Source organism: Magnolia sinica, chromosome 15, assembly GCF_029962835.1.
Source record: "Magnolia sinica isolate HGM2019 chromosome 15, MsV1, whole genome shotgun sequence".
NCBI classification, from domain to species: Eukaryota; Viridiplantae; Streptophyta; class Magnoliopsida; order Magnoliales; family Magnoliaceae; genus Magnolia; species Magnolia sinica.
In genome coordinates this window covers 20,183,962-20,198,924 of record NC_080587.1, presented here as the reverse complement: position 1 = coordinate 20,198,924, position 14,963 = coordinate 20,183,962, and the positions used below count along the sequence as shown (strand labels likewise).

Genomic DNA, 14,963 nt, shown 5'->3' with positions numbered 1-14,963 from the left:
AGAATCCATCTACTATTGTATTTACTTTTTTGTTGGATATTTCTCTTGCCAAGACAACGGGTTAAGTGAATTTAGATGATCCAATATTAGGATTTGGGATTAAGCCATAAATCCCATTTTTGGTGGGCCCCATGCCCTCCACTTCATATTTGTACATGTGGAGAGGCATTTTCCTGGATTAATCACACTACAGATTTTTTATTTAAAATTTTTTTTTTTTTTTCTGAAACTTTGTATTATTGTGATTAAGGGGTTTAAACGCTGATTTCTTGTGCAGAATCTGACATGAAGATATGGGGTCCACCTGAATTGGCATCAGGGTATGATCCTACTTATGCCCTGGATGATTTCCAACCAAGATAGACCCAGTTATTCCGTTTATACACTTGTGTTTAAAACCTTAAGATTTATGTCATGCATCTATCCTAAATATTGTAACTTAAAGGTCACTGATCTGGTACTCGTCATGTATGTGGTGATCCAGACCGTCTATCTGGTGGACCACACTGTTCAACAAAAAATGTGCAGCAGTGGTTACACGGTGTAGGAACTTTCAGGAGGAAGTATGTGCCATCCAGCTAGAAAGGTTTTACAAAAGCGACAACATTATCTTGTTGCTTTTCATGTGCTTTATTCATCATTATCTTTTGACTCCTTTTCTCCCACTTCAAGGAAAATAGAATATAAGCCACAGTTTTGTCATTTTCCATTTCACATTATCACCATTTTTCACTTCGTGGGCATTTCCACCTGTGGAGAGGAGTACAAAAGAGAGAGAATTCCTTCTCTATTGTCTTCTTTCCTGTTCTTCGTTCTTCATTATAACTGTGGTGTGGTCCACCTGTGGATGGCTTACATCATTCTCCACCCCTACCAAAGGTGCTCCCATGGCTCAATTCACCTGCAATAGAATCGGGAGAGACCTCTTAGTTTAGAAGATGAGCATTGGACTCTTTATCATAGAAATCTATCCATGCGATTGTAACAGCACCAAGGTAAGATCTTAACCATCCATGTTTATATCATTGTTAGAAATCTAACCTTATCAGGGGTTTCCATGGAATTGGATTCTTCAAAATGATAAGTTTCCACTATGTTTATACCCAAAGGATCCAAAGCCATCTCACTCCAAGAAAATGAGATGCCCCAAAAATCATGCTAATCCAACCATTAACTGGGCCAGCATGTGAATTTGGAGGCTTATGTCATGGCCCACTTAATGATTAGATTAGTTTGATCTTTTAGGTGTCCAATTTTTATGGTGGAGCGTCCTCTCTGGACAGTTTAGATGCCATACATGCACTGCGATGGTCCAATTCCTATCTAGTTTCCTTGTGCCTGATAGAGGGTACTAGGGGCATTTGGTACATATTCCTCTAATCCTTCTAATGGAGTGCAACAGATTGGAATGACCGTGATCATTCACTTACTCTTTATTCAATCTCAAATTATTTCAATTGTACATCCAAAAGAGCCCTTAGCTAATATTACACGAGTATTTATCTTGGTCGGTACCTCTACACCCTGACTGGTTCTTTTAAAAGAGCTTTGTTATGCCACATGCACGCACAAGACAGCTCATGTACTCACCAGCCCATGTGTCAGCATGTCACGAACTTATGAAATCTAATTCATTCTTCAGAAGAGGGAGATGGTGATGCAAATTGAAGTACAGATTATCTTGACAGCAATTGATGGCCTGCTGACTGAGTTTTGAATTTTCATCATATTTGGGCCAACAAAATAAAATAAGATAGAAAAAATAGTGAATTGAGTGGATTTATGAAAAAAAGATATATATATATATATATATATATAGCGGGCCACACAAGTTTGAATAGTCTGCTAGCCATATTTCAACTGTCTGCATTTAATACCACTGTTGTAAGGTGTGTGGCACACTTGAGTGTTAGATTTGCCTAATGTTTAGGCCCACCCCTAAAATAAACTGACAAAAATGATATCATAGTGGACCATGTGACTTTTTCAGCAGAAACTAGTGAGCAAGTTTCAACCGTGGGCATACAATACCCACCATTCAAGCTATGTGGCCATTTGAGTTTTGGGTTTGCTTATTTTCCGGCCCCTAATATCATGTGAAGAAACTAATTAAGGGGGGTGGATTCTTTTAAAAATATCAAGGTGAGTCTCACAAGCGGTTTCAATTAGGGTGGGCAGGGCTGATCCAATGGTAGGCGTTAAATAATTACTGTTTCATACGCCTGGGCTACCGGACTTTTGTATTTACTTCACCTTTAGGCTCACTTACTAAATTGATCTGATAAAACTGGTGGACAAGGTGGGTTTCTCTCCACCATCACAGTGGGCCCCGATTGTTTCAATGGTGGACGAGCCATTAATTTAAATAGGCATAGTGTTTCTTCCCGTCCATCCCACTTCTCTCTCCCATTTACTGTTTCAACGGTGGGCAGACATTAATTCAACAGTAGGTATAGAGCACCCACTGTTTCTTGTGGTCCAGCCCACTTATCTCTCTCATTTTTGGTTCATGCCTTCAAATTATCTGGTGAAACTGGTGGACTGCATGATCCTATCTTCTGGCTGCAACTACCTAAATTATCACTATTTAAAATTTAAACCCCCTAAATTTTAAAACACTTAGGCTACAGTACTAAAATTAGATTGTTTCAACAAACAATCTCAGCTTCTGGCCATGAACATTGCTTTCTAAACAAGAATTGTTGGACATTTTTCAGTTCAACACTCCAACAGACGTGAATTCATCCTTTGCCTCAAATCTTTTAGCTGGCCCATATGATCAAATGGTCTGGATACTAGCAGTATGTCTGCGCCGTGTATAGGGTGGAATGGATGGTATGCTCATCCATTGCTATGTGAAATCGGATTGCACACTGAGTGACGGTACACTCTTATCGTGCTGAGTAAACTATGTTGGTCCCACCGTGAATGTATTTGGTTTATCCATGCCGTCCATCTGTTTTTTCCAGCTTATTTTAGGGGTTGAAACCTTGCTAGGCCCCACAGTGGGAATAATGATTTCCACCTTTGAAACCTTGCTAGGCCCCACAGTGATGTTTACTTGTCATCCAACCTGTTCATGAGATCACAAAAACATGGATGAACAGAAAACACAAATATGAGCTTAATCCAAAACTTCTGTGGGCCCCAAGAATTTTTCAACGGTCGACATTAATTCACACTGTTTCTTGTGTTGTGGTACATTTGAGCTTTTGGATATGCTTCATTTTTGGGTTCAAGCCCTAAATTTATCTTTTAAAATTTATGGACGGGGTTGATAAAATACATAAATCACGGTGGACCCCACAGAGTTTACTCTACTCAGTACGCAATACGCTTCCTTGCTGTCTGATATGGGGCCCACAGGCTGCATATGGGGGCCTGATCATGACTAAGGATGGATAAAGTGGATGTCACGATGCAATGGGCACACCGGTGATGTTCCGTGCGTGAAGTGGGGTAAATATGGTCACACACATGAGGGGTTGAAACTATTGTACCCTGTTTTTTACCATTATCCGGAAACCTAATTATAAATAACAAGTGTTATATCAAATGAAAGATACAACATTCTAAAGATCTTCAATGATAAGTAGGAGTGCTTTTTTCGAAATCATAGTGGAAGGATAATAAGATAATGAGTAGCTGAAAGGTATTCAAAAGTAAATCAAGAGCCGAGAAACATCTAGGAGGTTGCCCAGAGGTGTCCAAATGTAGAGTGAGCAACTGAGAAGTGTCCAAAAGTAAACTGAGTGGTTGAGAAGTGTATAAAAGAGGAACACAACTGAAGTAGAGTCGAACGTATAGAAGTAGATTGCAGTCGAGAGACCGAAGCATGGCCGAGCATCCAAAAATGGAAGGCAATAAAGAGACATAGAACTTGACCAACAAAAAAGGAACAGTTACAAAAGACGTAACAAGTGAATGATATAGACAAGAAAAAGATATAAAAAAGCTTTTCGACTGATGAAAGAAGGATTTAGAAGAACAAGCTGCAACAAAACTATATAAATAGCAAAGGAATGCAACAAGAAAAATCTTAAAACACAATCCCAACAATAAAAAGTAACCAATCGAGTCTATCAATTTACTTTAGCTCAACTTATCCTTCGAGTAATGATAATCAAGTAACAGTAATTTTAGCCATAATGTTTACTTGAAATCGAAATCTACACTCATATGTTGGATTTACTCTCTACCCAACATCACATAGTTTTTTCAAGAGATGCATTCTTCCAATTGCTTATAGTGATCAATTGTGAGTTTTTCCTTTTGTTTAATTACACTGGTATTTTGAAAGTCATTTCTTATGGAAGGAATAAAGTAACCCATCGTCAAAGGACGAATCCCACCCTCCGATTATCACCTGATTGTTATTAAATTTTGCAAGTGGCCGAGTAAGCGACCAATCTTCTTAGAATCTGGTCATATGCGTTCATATTAGACATATTAGCTTATTTTAACGCTTTATCGATTTCGCCGTGCCAGCGCACACTACATGTGTTAACATTTTTTGCATGCCCGATGGACTATAAACTACTTGGTTGCCACGAGATTTGTTGTGCATCGACGGTGCAACAATTTTGGCAAGTGTCCAACATTTTTGGCACGCCCAAGGAGACTATAACATGTGCCAGTATAAATATTCAAAGTAGTACAACATGAGCCATTATGAAAGTTAGGTGAAAGCAAGATGCCAAATAGATCTCATTGAGATTATGTCGACTTTAATGCTCGATAGGCAACGAGGAGTTCAACATATCGTCGAAAAGCTACTTGTTTAGGTTGTAATTTTAGGCAGATGGATGACTAGTAATGCTGAAAACATGAATCAGATAATGACTCTCTTTGTCAAAAGAACACCTATGGTGCCCTAGCAACAAGTCAATACTAGTTTTTGTCAGAAATCTGACACCAACACCATCGGTACAATCTCTGACGCCAACACCACATTCGAAACTACGGGCACCTCTTCCGCAATAGAATATACCTCTTCCATAACAGAATATGCCTCTTCTAGTGTAGGAAATGCATAATCTTCCACCACTTGCTGAATTTACGCGACTGAAACAGGAGGTTGGGAATGTTGTTCCGAAGAAGGAAACTAGGGTATACCTGAGGGCAGCCCTTCCTTGGGAATCCACTGTATCATGGAAGAAAAAAGTAGGTAGGCTCTAAACCACCTTCAATAACCGAATCTTGCCACTTGAATCATGACCAAATTATTCAAATGGTCTAGGAAGTAACAGGTCAAGTTCTCAGTCGTATTACTACCTCGGTCAACCATAAGACATTCGGAATGGATTGACCGATAGTTTCCATTGTCACAGCTGACTTTACCATTTTTTCGATTAGGACGGTCGAGTTTGACTAAGACAGCTAAATTTATTGTCTCTCGATCAAGATAGCTGAGTTCGACCAAGACGGTCGGATTTGTCATTTTATCAATGAAGATGACCAAGTTCGACCAAGACAACTGAATTTGCTATTTCTCAATTAAGACGACCAAGTTTGACTAGAACGACCGAATTTGGCATTTTTTCGATCAAGACAACCTAATTCGACCAGAATGATCGAATTTGACAATTTTTTTTTATAATCAAGATGGTCGAGTTTAGGATGGCCGAATTTGACAATTTTCAATTAAGATGGCTAAGTTCAACCAAAATGATTGAATATGATGTTTTCTGACCAAAATGGCTGAATTCAACCAAAATGACCGATTTTAGTGTTTTTCAACTAAGATGGGCGAGTTCGACTAAATTGGCCGATTTTGATGTTTTTCAACCAAGATGGCTGAGTTCGATCAAGATGATCGAATTTAATGTTTTTGGACCAAGAAGGCCGAATTCGACGTTTTTTTAGCAAAATGGTCGACTTTAATGTTTTTTGACCAAAACTGCCAAATTCAACCACGATAGCCAATTTTATTATTTTTCTACTAAGATAGTCGAGTTCGGCCAAGTCGCCCGACTTTGATGTTTTCTGATCAAGATGGCCAAGTTCGACAAAGATGGTCGAAATTGATATTTTTACACGGCCAAGTAGTCACATTTACTGTGCCAAACAACGAATCAACATCGTATTCACCTTTTACCATAGGCCTTCGACATGGGGGGTTCTGACCATTCTTAAGAAACCCAATTGAAAATGACACGTGTTATAACAGGAAAATATATAGCATACTAAAGATCTTTAATGATACTTGAAGTGCTTTTTACGGAATAACAACTGATAGGATAATAAGACATGAAGCAACTAAGAGATATTCAAAAGTAAATCGAGTGGCCAAGAGGCATTTAGGAGGCAGTCGAGAGGTGTCAAAAAGCAGACCGAGTGGAAGAGAAGCATGCGGAAGCAAAAAACGACCGAAGCACAGTCGAGCACCTAGAAGTAGATTGTGGTTGAGAGGTCGAAGTGCGTTCGAGCTTCTTGAAATGAAAGGTGACCGAGAGACACATAACCTAACCGATAGAAGAGGAACAATCACAAAATGGAAATGTAACAAGATAATGATCTAGAAAGGGTCTTCGACTACTGTAACCGTTGTAGTAATGAAAGAAGGATATGGAAGAACGAGATGCAACAGAACTCTATAAATACCAGAGGAATGCGACAAAGATAAATATCAAAACACAATCCCAATAATATAAAACAACCCGCCAAGTTTGTTAATTAACATTATCTCAGCTTATTGTAAGAGTACTGATAATCAAGTAACGGTAATTTTAGCTACTCTTTAGTTGTAATACAAATATATGCTCAATTATTTCAAGAGCTAGATACATTCTTGTAGTTGCTTCTAGTGATTGATTATGAGTTTTTTCTTTTGTTTGATTGCATTGGTATTCTAAAAGTTCTTTCTTGTGGAAGGCATAAAGTAACCTATATTTGGAGTTAGAACCCCACCCTCCAATTATATAATTATTATGTGATAGTTATAAAATTTTACAAGTCGCTGAGTAAGTGATCGATCTTCTCAGAATCTAGTCATATATGTCCAATATCTGCTTACTTCCGCACTTGGGGTTGAAGTTGATCTGTTTGGATCGAGCTGCTTTATCAATTCTAGCATGCCTGCCCACATTACACATGATAGAAAACAAACCAAGTGCCAATAGAAACATTGAAAACTTAGGAGAAGAATGGGCGATGAGGACTTTTTTGGGCTTTAATGGCCATTTTCTCAACATTAAGTTAGAAAAAGTCATATGTCAAAAACTAGTAATTTTTCAAAAATAGTTGAAAAGTCGTTTGTTTTCTATCCCTGGCTCAATAGACGGGTGGCTAAAAGCAAAAATTCCTAAAAATCTAGGTCAAGGGTGACCAATTGCATCTTTTGAGAAGGATATTTTTTTGAAACATGGAGGTCCATCACTTGCAAGGTCTTCAGCTGCACGGCGCATGAAGAGACTTTGAGGTCCATCAGTTGCAAGGATTTACATGATGCATTTATCACAGAAATGTTACATGCATGTCATGATCCATTCCATCGATTTGGTGGATTGCACTGATCAGGAATAAATGTGTAACAATCATCACAATGTTACTGAAAATTAGGAGACAGAGGCGTATGGCCATCTAGCTAGAAATATATTTTCATCTCCTAACTATGGTGTGCCCTTCATAGTTGATTGTTGTTTACATCACTTTTTAAATTATTGCAAGCTTTTACATACCATTGTTTGCATACCTAGTAAAATCGGACAGTCCTAATAATTTGATCGCTTGTCCGCGGTTCTGCATTAGAAAGAGGAATATAATTACCTGTTTTTGTTAAAGAGAGGTTGTAGATCAGGTGGTTAGGATTGTTTTATCATTGAGGCTTTCGGGTTGTGGCCATCCCTAGTAGGGCATGAGATGAAACATATATGTCATGGGGGTATCTTGAATTGTGTCCCATCAACAAACCCATCGCCCAAAATCCTAATAAGATGGCCCTATCAAGTGACCAATTGCAATCACAATCACCATACATGTTTATGGTGGAGACTGGAATGAACACAACTTAATGTGTCCTTGAGGGAGAGCATTTCCTATCAAAACATGATCAATTAAAAAGTATCATGCATTATCAATGAAATTGGCCCACCACAATGATGTTATGAAAGCACCAATATTGCCATATTAGTGCTTTCCATATGCCTTCATTATCTTTCTCTTTTGACTCATTTTTCTCGCACTTGATGGAAAATAACATATAGGCTATAATTTCATTATTTTATACTCCACATTATCACCATTTTTAGTTCCTTGACACTTCCATAGTACCAAGAAAAGATGGCACAAACATTTCTCTTTTCTTTTATTCAGATAGTGTTGGGGAACTTTAAATTCAATACTTCTGCAATAGTTTGAAACAACATAGGGGTGTCAAAAAAGAGTTGAGGAAGCTCGAGAGCACGTTGTCGACGATTCATAAACAAGACAATGTTTACGTCTTCGTCAAGGATCGTCGAAAGACGATAATTTCCCTTATGACACCAGAGAACCACCTCGAAACTTCTAAAGTGGAGGGGAGCTCTCTCCTGACTATTCAAGATTTTATGGAGGAATCCAAGGAAATTGGTGAGGTGTACGCTATTGTGGTAAAGGGTGATGAATCGGAGCCCTTAAACATTCCTCTAAGTTTAAGGCCGTTGTTGAATAAGTTCAAATAAATTTAGCCTGAAAGGTTACCTGATGGATTGGCCCCCATATGGGACATCCAACATCACATAAATCTCGTCCCGGGGCTGGCTTGCCTAACTGCCCTTACTATCAGATGAGTCTGAAAGAGTGTGAGATACTTTAAGCGAAGGTGAATGAATTGATCTGTAAGGGTCTTATGAGAAAGAGCATGAGCTTATGTGTCGTGCTAGTGTTGTTAATCCCTAAGAAAGATGGGAGCTGATGCATGTGTGTTGACAATCAGGCAATTAACAAGATTACTATTAAATATCGGTTCTCAATACCACGGTTGGAGGACATGCTCGATATGCTAGAAGGTGCCAAGGTATTCTCTAAACTAGATCTGAGTAGGTACTATCAGATTCATATCCGGCCTGGTGATAAATGAAAAATGACATTCAAGACCAAGAAAGAGTTGTATAATTGGATGGTCATGTCCTTCAGTCTATCGAACGCACCGAGCACTTTTATACATCTGATGAATCAAGTGTTGAAGCCGTTCATTGGCCGATTTGTGATAGTATATTTTGATAACATCCTGATATATATCTAGGGTGAGACGGAGTATATAGTACATCTCAAGCAAGTGCTACAAGTCCTAGTAGTTAACAAGTTGTACCTCAACTTGGAGAAGTGTAGTTTTTTAAAGGACAACTTGTTGTTCTTAAGATTTTTTGTGACGTACATGGGCATCCGTGTGGACGATGAAAAGGTGCGAACCATCGGGGAATAACCGATCCTAATGAACATTCATGAAGTGAGGAGTTTCTACGGGTTGACGACTTTCTATCGTTAATTCGGGTGGAATTTCAACACTTTAGTCGCACACATTATAGATTGCATGAAAAAAATGCATGTTTTAGTGGACCGATGAGGTTGACAAGAGCTTTGTTGAAATCAAGCATCGATTGTCCATAATGCCAGTCTTGGTTCTTCCTAGTTTTAACAAGCTGTTTCAGGTTGAGTGTGACGCCTCATGTGTCGAAATTGAGGAGTATATTCAAAGGAAGGCAGGCTCGTAGCCTTTTACAACAAGAAGCTCAATGAAGCCTGAAAGAAGTGGTCAACATATGAGCTTGTGCTGTACGCAGCTGCTCAATTGCTGCGACATTGACAGCATTATCTGATTCAGAGAGAGTTTGTTTTCTGCATCGACCATCAAGCATTAAAGTTTATTAATAGTCAGGCTAACGTGAATCGTGTGCATGCTAGATGGGTTGCATTTTTGTAGGAATTCACGTTCGTTATGAAGCATAAGTCAATGCAGCAGAATAAGGTGGTTGATGCACTTAGCCGTCGTACATCTCTACTTGTTACAGGGACCAATGAGGTGGTTAGTTTCGACTATCTCAAGGAGCTGTATGCTGAGAATGAGGACTTCAAAGATGCATGGATAAAGTGTCAAGAGGGTCATCACAGTGACCTACATATATAAGACGGTTTTCTTTTCAAAGGGAATCAACTATGCATCCCCCAAAGTTCTCTGAGGGAACATATTTTTCAAGATCTACATACAGGTGGACTTGGTGAATACCTTGGGCGAGACAAGACGCGGGCTCTTGTTGATGAGTGGTATTACTAGCCGCAATTGGTACGTGACGTGGGTAAAGTAGTGTAGCACTGTCATGTTTGTTAGATCTCCAGGGGAAGTCTCAGAATACGGGTTTCTACACCTCGTTGCTTGTGCCTGATGGCCCTTGGGAGGACTTATCTTTAGACTTCGTACTTGGTCTCCCAAGAACACAGTGTGGTATGAATTCAGTATTTGTCTTGCTAGATTATTTTTCAAAGGTGGTGCACTTTATCTCATGTAAGAAGACCATTGATGCAATACACATAGTGAATGTATTCTTCAGAGAGGTGCAATTATACGGGTCGGGTTCCCAAGACCATTACTTATGATCGTGACATGAAGTTCATTAGTCACTTTTAATGGACTTTGTGGAATCAGTTCAGTACGTAACTTCAGTTCAGTAGTACCTGCCACCCACAGACTGATGGGCAAATTGAAGTTATGAATCGTATATTGGGAAACCTCATTCGATATATTTCAAGTAACTAACCAAAGCAATGAGATTTGACATTGTCTCAAGCGGAGTTTGCATTCAAGAACATGGTGAACCGCTCGACAAGTCATCATTCCAGATTGTTTATGCTCGAGTGCCCCGCCATACACTTGACTTGGTCCATTTGCCCAAGCTCCCAGGCACATGAGCATTGCAATAGAACATATGAAAGACCAAATCGTGGGCATTCATGTGGATGCGCAAGACAAGTTGCATGCCTTGAACGACAATTACAATGAGCAAGCAGACAAGCATCAATGATAAAAGGTGGGCAAGCATGTTATGGTCCATATACATAAGGAGAGATTTCTGACTGGGACTTGCAATAAGTTGAAAAAAAAAAGAATATTAGACCGGTACCGATCCTCCAAAAGATCAACGACAATGCTTACATTGTTGATCTCGGATGACATGGAGATCTCGTGTACTTTCAACATTGCAGACCTGACTGAGTATCATGAACTGAAGTAGGATGAGAACTCGAGGTCGAGTTCTTTTGAAGTAGAGGGGAGTGATGTAGAGCGGGTCGTGGACACTTTCATGGCAAAGATGGACCAGAGAAGGCCCGATCGAAGGCAAAAGTAATCAGGACCGTCAGAACCTTAAAACAGTCGTATCTCGCAAATCGAAATGAGTTTTTTGACGTTTCATTTATGATTTTGGGGTAAGAGAAGCTACTTTAGCCAATCAACCTCGCTATGCTGGGTTGCCCATGCTGGATTTGTGAGATTCCATTAGATTGACGGTCGAAAGTCCATCTTATTTTTGTTTTTACTATAAATAGTAAGTTTTAATTCGATCATAACTTTGATCCTTTGAGTTTTAAGAGTTGTGCCAAACATGAAAAGGGCTTAGAAATTTTAGGAGAATAACATGATTAGGCCAAATTGGACACTTACTATTTTTGTCCAAAAACCATCAAGTCTATTAGGAATCATGACCATCTATAAATAGTAAGTTTACTAATTATAGTAAGTCACGTTTTTAGGGAGTTTGAGTATGAAACTTCGTCCTAAGTTTGAGTTCACTATTTAAAGGATTGTAATTTCATTTTTTATCATCAATTAATTTATTTTAAATTATTTTAAATTATTTCTATTTTCATCCCTTGTGGATTCAAGGAACTTCCCTGCGTCAGTATTGACCAGCAGATCCACAAATCCCTCTCTCAATTGGAACTTTGACCTCTCTGCTACAATAACATCTAATCTCTCCCTAATCTCCTTTATCCTACTCCCAATTCTTTTGTAAAATATAAGTGACCTTGAAAAGGAAGAGACTTTGCGTAACCATTTCATCATAGCAGACTGAGTCCTCACTTTCTGCTGAAAGGCTTCCATTGCAAACTCATCTATCTAGTCATCTACATGATAGGTCGCGTCCTTAAACTTAGCCAATCCTTCAGCACCTTGCTCTTCATTTGCTGCTCCTCCGCATCTCAAAGAACTGCATGGATCATCGACAATGTGCTTTCAAGCTTCCCCAACTCTTTCTTGACACTCCATGTTGTTTCAAACTGACACAGGGATGGACTTGATGAGGTCGACCACCATCTTCCTCAGGGGATAATTACTCTGAATCCACAGACTTTCTATGGATTCCTCACAGAGGTTCCTCGAATCCACGAGGAGAGATATGAAGTAGAAATAAATCTGAAGTAAATTGATTGATAATTATCTAAGATGTATATGTCCTTCTTACACCATTAATAAAGTTAAAAAATGGTAATTACCAAAAATGGCAAAATTCTAACTCTAATAAAAATCCTAATTCTAGTAAAACTCTTCTAAAACCTAATTTCTAAAAATAAAAATTCCAAATAAACTTTTACTAGAAGAGTCCTAGCATGATTAAAAGTTACTTTTAAAAAAGAAGAAAATCTAAAACTCTAAAAATAAGAAAATATTACAAAAATCAGAATTACTAAAAATATTAATTTTTTCTTAAATTTTCATTTTTGAGCTGAAAGCGCGTGTTTTCTGGGGAAATGGATAGATGCCACCCACTTTGTGGGTCATGGGTCGGTTCACCCCGGATGGCCCATTGCAGAAAACATTGATAGGTTGGTCGCCTTGTAACGATATCCGGATCAAAAGTTATAGTCAATTTAAGATTCACTTTCTTTTAGTCCAACCATGCTAGGAATGTATCGGTGTCACGTCCTACATCACGAACTCTTGCAGAAGTATTGAATTCAAGTTCCCAACATTGTTTGAATAAGAGCGGAGAGAAATTCTTTTACCATCTTTTCTTGGTACTGTGTAAGTGCCAAATAACTGAAAATGTTGATAATGTGGAGTGAAAAATAATGAAATTGTGGCCTATATGCTACTTTCCATTAAGTGGAAGAAAAATGAGTCAAAAGAGAAAGATAATGTAAGCACATGGAAAACACCAATATGCTAATATCGGTGCTTTTATAACATCACTGTGGTGGGCCGATTTCCCTTATAATGCAAGATACTTAATTTTTAACTGCTCTTTTTTCAATAGGAAAAGCTCTCCATCAAGGACACCTCAAGTTGTATTCATTCCAGTCTCCACGATAGACATGTATGTTGATTGTGATTGCAACTGGTCACTTGATGGGGCCACTTGGTTAGGATTTTGTGCGATGGGTTTGTTGATGGGACACAATTCAAGATACCACCATGAGATGTATGTTTCATCTCATGCTCTGCTAGGGATGGGCCACAACCCAAAAGCCTCAATGATCAAACAATCCTAATGATCCGATCTACAGCCTCTCTTTAACATAAACGGTAATCATATTCCTCTTTCTAATGCAGAACTGCCAACAAGCGATCAGATGATTAGGACTTTCTGATTTTACCAAGTATGTAAACAATGGTCTGCATAAGCTTGCAACAAGTCATACAATCAACCATTAACCCTACGGGGCCCACCACAGTTGGGTGATGAAAATATATTTATAGCTGGATGGCCCCACGCCTTAAGACTCCTAATTTTCGTCAACATTGTGACGACACCTGCACAATTTTATTCTGATCGGTGCGGTCCACCAGATGGACGGACTAGATCATGACATGCATGTAACATTTCTATGATAAATGCAAGTGATAGACCTCAAAGTCTATTCATGCGCCGTGCAACTGAAGACCTTGCAAGCACTGGACCTCCATGTTTCAAAAACACTCCTCAAAAGATGTGATTGGTCACCCTTGACCTAGATTTTTAGGGATTTTAGCATTTGACAACCCGTCTATTGAGCCATGGACAGAAAACAACCCACTTTTTTTTTTTAATAGGAAAATTACTAGTTTTTGACATATGACTTTTACTAACTAAATGTTGGTAAAATGGCCATTAAAGCCCAAAAAAAGTCATCATTGCCCATTCTTCTCCCAAGTTTTCAATTTTTCTGTTGGCACTTTGGTTTGTTTTCTATCACGTGTAGTTTGCGCGGGCATGCTAGAATCAATAAAGCGGCTCGATCCAAACCGATCAACTTCGACCCCAAGTGCCGAAGTAAGAAGATATGTATGAACATATATGACTATATTCGGAGAAGATCGGTGACTTACTCATCACTTGTAAAAATTAATAACAATCAAATAATAATTTTATAATTGGAGGGTGGGCTTCTTCCTTTGAAGATGGATTGCTTTATGCTTTCCACAAGAAAGAACTTTCAGAATACCGATGCAATCAAATAAAAGGAAAACTCACAATTGGTCACTAATAGTGACTGCAAGAACGTCTCTTGAAAGAACTGTGTGATATTAGATAAAAATAAATAAATCTAGCATATGAGCATAAATTTGGATTACAACTAAAGACTAGCTAAAATTACCACTACTTGATTATTAGTGCTCTTAAGATAAGTTGAGATAATGTAAATTAACAAACTTGATTAGTTGTTTTTTATTGTTGGGATTGTGTTTTGATATTTCTCTTTGTCGCATTCCTCTGCTATTTATAGAGTTCTGTTGCAGCTTGTTCTTTCAGATTCTTCTTTTATTACTACAATGGCTACAATAGTTGAAAAGTCTTTCTAGATCTTTTTCTTGTCTAGTTCCTTCTCTTGTTACGTTTTCCTTTTGTGATTGTTCCTCTTCTATCGGTTAGGTTATGTGTCTCTCGGTCACCTTCTGTTTCAGGATGCTCAACCACTCTGGTCTCTCGGCCGCAATCTATTTATGGATGATCGACCATGCCTCAATCGTGTTCCGCTTCCATACGTTTCTTGGCCACTCAGTCTGCTTT

At 38.6% G+C, this 14,963-nt stretch overlaps 1 long non-coding RNA gene across 3 annotated transcripts in view; it reads left to right on the top strand.

Moving 5' to 3' along the window:
• LOC131227088 (uncharacterized) overlaps positions 1–448 on the top strand; it is a 29,680-nt gene extending 29,232 nt beyond the window's left edge. For all 3 annotated transcript variants that reach the window (XR_009162065.1, XR_009162064.1, XR_009162066.1), the window contains one exon: positions 278–448. This is a non-coding gene — a long non-coding RNA (uncharacterized LOC131227088). The remainder of the gene's footprint in view (positions 1–277) is intronic.
• The last annotated feature ends 14,515 nt before the right edge of the window (positions 449–14,963 follow it).